The following is a 6,326-nucleotide window of genomic DNA, read 5'->3' on the forward strand; positions in this document are numbered from 1 at the left end:
GAGAGCTCTGTGTGTTTAAGGGACCTAGCAGCAATGGCATTACAGTAACAACAAACACAAGGAACACACAGATACTGGATTCCAAATACCATCCACCATTATAAGGAAACCAAGGCTTCTTGGAGAAATGGCTATTCCACAGCTGGGGCAGGGGAAATTAACAATAAGTCTGAAACACCTTGTAATGCTAAAAAGTAAAGAAATGCTCAAATAATGATGGAGACACTTTGGGATAATTTTAGCTTCATTATGATAGTCATGGAATCCAATATAGTGAAAAAAATTGCAATCCATGAGTCTATGCATATTTAAACAAAGGAAGGAATGGAGGGAGGGAAGGAGGAAGGAAGGAAGGGAGAGAGGGAGGGAGGGAGGGAGAGAGGGAGGAAGGAAAGCTCATTCTTACCAAAGAATGAAACTGATACTATGGTGGAAATATAAGTTACCGTTCGGCAGCCATCATAGAGGTAGGTAGTTGATCCAGGCGATAGTCATCAGTGGAATGCAGGTGGACTGAGGGTTCATGGGGAGCAGGACTTCAGTGCAATATTCAAACTATCTCCCCACAAAATAATAATTAACAGGGGAAAATGGTGACTTTATGGTGCAGAACCCTGGCCCCATGATCAAGATTTAGAGGACGAAGTTGTATGAAGTGTTGACATCCTTTGCCCCCTGATGTGATGCACTGAGCCAAGCACAGCTTTATTCTGCATCACTTCTGCCAAAACAGCATACCCTAAGATGGTGATGAGAAAATATCCGACGGATCCAGGTCGAGGGCCCTCCTACAGCATCTAAGACCTGCAATCTGAAACTGCGGAGGACATGAAAACCAGAGAAATATGGAGGAGCCATTCCAGATTGGAAGGGACTGAAGATCCCTGAGAACGAAGTGCAATGTGTATTGAATATTAACCATAATTTAAAATATATATATATATAGTCACGAGATGTAAAGTACAGCATAGGGAATATAATCAATAGTATTATAACAGCTATGTACAGTGTCAGATGGGTAGTAGACTTGGTGGGGTTATCACTTTGTGAAGGGTGTAAATGTCTAATCGCTATGTTGTATTGTACGCCTGAAACTAATAATAAAACATGCATACATACATACATACCTACTTACATACATATTTACATACATACACATATGAGTAAAGTGCTAGAAAGAAGCAAAATACAAAGGAGAAGCAGAAGCAATGTTTGAGGAGACAATGTGCATTTAAGCAAACTAAAAAATGACCAGGGCCCTAGATCAAATGGTTCCCAGACTTTAGCAGAATCACTTTAGGAGAACTTTGTCAAAGGACAGATTCCTACTTCCCTCCCCAGATCTATGTTCAATGATGCCATCTGCAATTGGGTATTTTTGATAAACTCTCTCGGGCCGCTCTGATACCAAACCTGATACATTTAGGAACCACTGGGCTCTAAATAGTATTGTCATATGTATCAGTGACCGAAGCGGAGTTCCTTCCACATGAGCCTCGAGACACAGATTGGACAGCCAACTTAATCATCACCACAACTCCTGCTACAGCACCAAACTCATACTCCAGTGCAGGGGTGGAATGTAAATAAATATTGCTGGTTCACATTTCAGGAGCTTTCCAGAACATTTAAGTGGATTTGAAAAATACTTTTTAAAAGATCGTTTGTACAAACATCACACTCTTTCCAGTCCTTGTTTGGCATAGAGTTTAATCAGATTTAAAATGGTGAGTGTTCTTTGTAAGGCTGTATGTTTCTTTTCTTCCAGGGCATGTAAAACAAGACATCTGGGTTTTATCATTAAAATACTAAAACATGCCCAGCATTTTTAGAAAATCTGGGCCTGGGTTTATATGCTACAGGTGTTAGATATATTTGATAGGAGGCTATAGTCTATTCGTTTAGAATTATAAGGGAAAAAAGCATGCATACCAATGTGGTTTTAGAAAAATATTTGACTAAAACATTTAAGTTTTTGACTGTGTTTTGCAGCACTTAGAAAATTCGGAAAAAATAGGAAGAAATATTTTTGTCAACCTTATATATGAAAATATTTAGTTTTCAGATATTCTGTGTTTTATGTTACATGCTCAACTCTCATCAACTCATAGCAAACTTTGGTTTTGCTCTTGTTAGCATCTGCTAATTTATCTGTAGTGCCTCATGGACATAAAAAGCATCTTTCTTTACTAATTTCTTTCTTGCCACAGGAAAGATATAAAAATATAGAATTTAAAGAATGAGTCTGGGTGTAATGTAGGCTTATTCTGTAATGTCCATGGGCCTCAGTCAGAATGCTCTCCAGTTCCATCATGGAGCAGAGGCCAGGCAGGGGCTGTATAGTAGACCAGCGATGGAAACATAAAGCATTAATAAAAAATTGTAATTTCTAAGTTCAAAGAAATACCACATTAAATATAGGTACTTCAGAAAACCAAATGCCATAGCTGGGAATCATTGACTATGTGCCCATTAATATTAGTAAAACTGGCTAACCTTCCTACTGTGCTTATAAGTATCTAAAGCACGTTCACCTTAGTTCCTTTAATCCTACAATTCTGTAAGGTAGGTGTTGCTCATAGGCCTGCTTTAAATGGAAAGAATAAAAAAGAAACTAAGTATAATAGTTGGCCCAGTATCCCCTCAGTTAGTGAATGTTAGAGCTGACACTTGAATCCAGCACCTGTGACTTCAAACATAGGCTGCCCCCCACTGCATCTAGAAAAGAATATTTGTCCAGTCATTACCCCAAAACCTCGTGACCTTATTTGTTTTGGTTTGGTTTGGGGGTGTTTTGGGTACCAGTTGGGTTACTTTTTAATAGTGGAATGGTTTTTTTTGCTTTTAAGTCTCTGTCATCTACACCCTAAGTACTTTCCAAGTAAATAAATAGTTCCCTAAACTTTCTTGAGCCAGGTATAAAACATGTTTTTCCCCCTCTGGAGTGAAAACCCACCCTCTCTACAGGAGAAGCAAGGCTTGTGTTTGGCCCTTACCCCCTTTTGCCACAGTTCCATGTAATCTTTAAATAATCTCCGCACCCCCCACCCCAAGCAGGTCTGTCACTTTTTCAGGAGCTGTCAACACATCCTCAAAAACTGTCAGCATCCCTCAAACCTCTTTAACTGACTCTCCTGAAGAAAACAAGCTTGCTTTAACTTCAGCCCATTCAGCAAAATCACTCTGGAAGTCCTGCCAGCCCCATGGTCCCTGTCTCCAAAATAAACCCCCTCTTCCGCAGACCTGCCTCCCCATGTCCATAGTTTTGAATTTCTGCAACTCCTGTCCTTGGACTTGTGCCCCTGGAGTTGTTAATCAGAATCCCCAGCCCCAAACCCACTGCTGCCACCGATGAGCAGTCTCTCCATCCTTTCCGGAAACAGATCTTGGCAGGACCGCACCAACTCTTGTTATTTCTTCCCTGTTTTCCTTTCCGCCTTCCCTTCTAGAAATTTTCCCCAAATCTGCATTCTCCTGGGCCCTTTCCCTGCTGTAGCCCAGTCTGCAGGGCACAGCTGGAGTGTCCTCTCTGACTGAAGCTGGAAGGGAAATTCAAGCCTGGGCAGATCTGAAACTCTGCAGGCAGGTCTGCTGCCTGTCGAGGGAGGGCGGTGACGTAGCAGACCCCGTCCTGGGCACTCTCGTTCTCATTGCTCTGACCCTTTTCCCTTTTGTTCCTCGGGTTTTGCCCAACTAGGATCCACTGCCACCATCTCATAGGCTACCTGAGTTAGTGATTTAGCAATTCCTGCAGCTCCCAGCTCTCCTCCTCCTCACGATCAGACCAGGTTCGCTCCTGCCTGGCATGTGCCACTTGTTCACCCTGGTGAGCTTGCCCCTGAGGACCCATGGACAGAAGGAGAGAGGGGTAGCGGTGCGTCAAATCCTCTTCATAGAGATCATGGAAGCCCATTAGGTTGTGACTGTAGGATGTCCTGAGGTCCGAGGACCTGTGGTCTAGCCCTGGCACTGCTACTGGCTAGCTGGGCGACCCTGAGCAACTCACCTGACCTTTCTGGTTCTTGGGTTTTTTCATCTATAGAATAAGGGAAACGGGATCAATAACCTTTAAAGACCTTTGGTTTATTAGCTGTCACATTATGTAGTGGAACCACCTGGCTAGAAGATGGTCTGCTCAGGTCTTGCCTCATGACAGCCGGCTCTGAAATAATAGTTATGCACGTGTCTTCATCTCCTCATTTTGGAGTATAAGAAAAATCTTCTTGTGTCTTGGTTTTAGAATTTCTCCAATGATATATTGATGCTGAATTTAGGACACCAGTTATAAAACCCTATGCTGCCGTTTCTGACAATTTCTACCTCCCAAAGTCCACTCATACCGTACAGTTTCTAGAGATGAAGGGATGTGTTATTAGGTTGGGCAGGTGCAGGGAACGGTGTCCGGAACTGCCAGTGGAGACGAGCCCCTGGCTATGCCTGCTCTGGGCTAAAGGAGCTTGGAGAAATCCAGTGCCAATATTCTGAAATCTAAGTGTTAGTGTTCTTCTGGGGTGGTGGTGGGGGGGGTATCACATGATCAAAAGAATTTGGGAAACTGAATATTAGCTCCTTCTTGGAGATTTACCATGTGCGTTAGCATATTTAAAGCTCCAAGAAATCCTGCCAATGAAGAGCTCTTAATTTATCCCAGCATTTCCTGAACTAATATGGCCCCAGATACTTTTTTCACAAAATACTTAACATCTGGTAGAACATGACCCAGAACACAAGTTTGGGCAACATTATCACAAAACACTGCTGACCTCACTCTACCTGGGATTTTTATCGAGCACCTACTGTATGTAGAACACATGGGAATAATTCAAAAATTGGCAGATCAAGTGTCTGCCAGCCCAGATTTCACCACCTAAAGCTTCAAAGGGGTAGACATACATGAATAAACATGCCAGTCAACAAACAAGACAAATGAAGTGTCAAGTAACACGGCTTGGAAGTGCTGGAGCTGAGCCACTGGGCAGTTGTGCAAGTTCCCAAATTGAATTTCCATGCTCTCAGCTGTCAGTCTCAAGTCTCTGCTCCGCTCCACCAGGGCACTGACGTGATGTCATCACAAGACACTCCTTGTTTATTTTTATAGATTAGGTAGTTGGTGAGGCAAACCAAGGAATTTCATCCTGTGCTGAGCATCCTAGGATTGTTGCCTTACATGTACAGCTGTGTTGGTTTTTATTCGAAATTGGGATCTGTTCTTTTCCTAGAAAAGATGACCTCCTTTTCACAAAGTGAGAAAGGTGTTGAAATGGCCACTGTCGCATGCTGCTGTTTAATCCCACCCGGAATCAAATGCGACTGCAGCCTGGTGGACCTGATGTTTCCTGGACAAAGGGCTCTGGGTCCTGTGGGCGACTGTCCTGCTAGAAGCTATGGTGACTCACTGCTAGTTTTCCAAGCACTTCCCCTCCCACCAAACCATATCTATGTGCCCCCGCTTCCTCAGACAGCCCTCACCCAGGTCCTTCTTCATCTCTGCTTTCCCACTGCTTCCTGCCAACTTTCCTTAGACTTTCTATTGATATGGGGTTTTCTTCTGAATTTTTTCCTTGCTCCTTTTCCACTTTCCCTCTGCCTCTCCATTTCTGACATATTTGAAAGAAATGAAGACTCATTCTTTCTGAGGGTTGAATCCTTGGGAAGTCCCTCTCTGCTAAACAGAGGAGAGAAGCTGGCACTGTAATGAAAAGGCCGACACTGTTTCTACAAAGACTACCTCTTGAAGGAGCTGCTTATTGTTATTTTTTTAATTATTAGCTGACATTTACTGAGTATGAACTCTGCTCCAAGCCCTGAAGCCCTTTACATGTATTGTCTCTTTTATTAGTCACCACACCCTTTATGATACAAAATATTTATTATTCCCTTTTTAGGAGTGAGTAATTGAGTCTCAGGGAAGGTAAAAAACTTGCTGAAGTGAAATAAGTCAGTCGGAGAAAGACAAATACCATATGATTTCACTTATATGTGGAATCTAAAGAACTGAATGAACGAGCAAAGTAAACAGAAATGGACTCAGAGATATAGAGGAACAACTGATGGCTGCTAGTTGGGAGGGGTTGGGGATGAGGGAGAAGGGGAAGGGATTAGACAGCATAAATACATAACTACAGTATTGCCTCAGGGATATGAAAGACAGTTCGGGGAATATAATTAATAATGTTGTAAATATTTTATAGGGTGTCAGGTGGTCACATGTCTTGCTAGGGAGACCGCATCATGGATGGGGTAGAGGCTTGATCACTGCACTGTACACCTGAAGCTGATGTTGTATAGTATTGTATGTTAACTATAAGTGAATATATATATATATA

General features: G+C 42.5%; 1 protein-coding gene across 2 annotated transcripts in view; it reads left to right on the forward strand.

Annotated features, from left to right (window-relative positions):
- Positions 1–6,326, forward strand: part of LOC109380957 (1-phosphatidylinositol 4,5-bisphosphate phosphodiesterase epsilon-1) — a 186,942-nt gene that overhangs the window by 78,528 nt on the left and 102,088 nt on the right. The gene's annotated exons all lie outside the window — the stretch shown is intronic.

The sequence above is a fragment of the Hipposideros armiger genome, unplaced genomic scaffold (genome assembly GCF_001890085.2).
Source record: "Hipposideros armiger isolate ML-2016 unplaced genomic scaffold, ASM189008v1 scaffold_42, whole genome shotgun sequence".
NCBI classification, from domain to species: domain Eukaryota; kingdom Metazoa; phylum Chordata; class Mammalia; order Chiroptera; family Hipposideridae; genus Hipposideros; species Hipposideros armiger.